The 652-nt window shown below is 39.4% G+C and overlaps 1 protein-coding gene across 1 annotated transcript in view; it reads left to right on the top strand.

The window, feature by feature from the left end:
* The window catches only part of fam98a (family with sequence similarity 98 member A), a 20,779-nt gene that overhangs the window by 18,715 nt on the left and 1,412 nt on the right, over nucleotides 1-652 (top strand). The window lies entirely within an intron of this gene.

Raw genomic sequence — 652 nt, 5'->3', positions numbered from 1 at the left:
TTTATCATCCGTTCATTTATCATCCATCCATCCATTTATCATCCATCCATCCATTTATCATCCATCCATCCATTTATCATCCATCCATTTATCATCCATCCATTTATCGTCCATCCATCCATTTATCGTCCATCCATCCATTTCTCATCCGTCCATTTATCATCCGTCCATCCATTTATCGTCCATCCATTTATCGTCCATCCATTTATCATCCATCCGTTTATCATCCATCTGTTTATCATCCATCTGTTTATCATCCATCCGTTTATCATCCGTCCAGCCATTCATTTATCATCCATCCGTTTATCATCTGTCCATCTATCCATTTATCATCTATCCGTTCATCATCCATCCGTTTATCATCCATTCGTCTATCCATTTATCCTCTATCCATCCATCTATTTGTGATCCATCCATCCATCCATTTATGATCCATCCATCTTTTCCTGGATGGATGGAATTGAAATTGTTTCCATACTAGACATGCATGATATATTTTTGTTGACACCGGTATTGGCTGTTATTTGTCATTTTTTAAAACATTGTTTTTATTAATAATGCACTAGAAGGCATTGCCAGTGTACGGCAGCCCCGCTTCTGTCAGTGAGCCCCAGGGCAGCTGTGGCTACAATGTAGCTTGCCACCATCAGTG

This window comes from Cyprinodon variegatus, unplaced genomic scaffold (genome assembly GCF_000732505.1).
Source record: "Cyprinodon variegatus isolate N-32 unplaced genomic scaffold, C_variegatus-1.0 Scaffold660, whole genome shotgun sequence".
NCBI lineage: Eukaryota > Metazoa > Chordata > Actinopteri > Cyprinodontiformes > Cyprinodontidae > Cyprinodon > Cyprinodon variegatus.
This window is presented reverse-complemented; position numbering and strand designations above follow the sequence as displayed.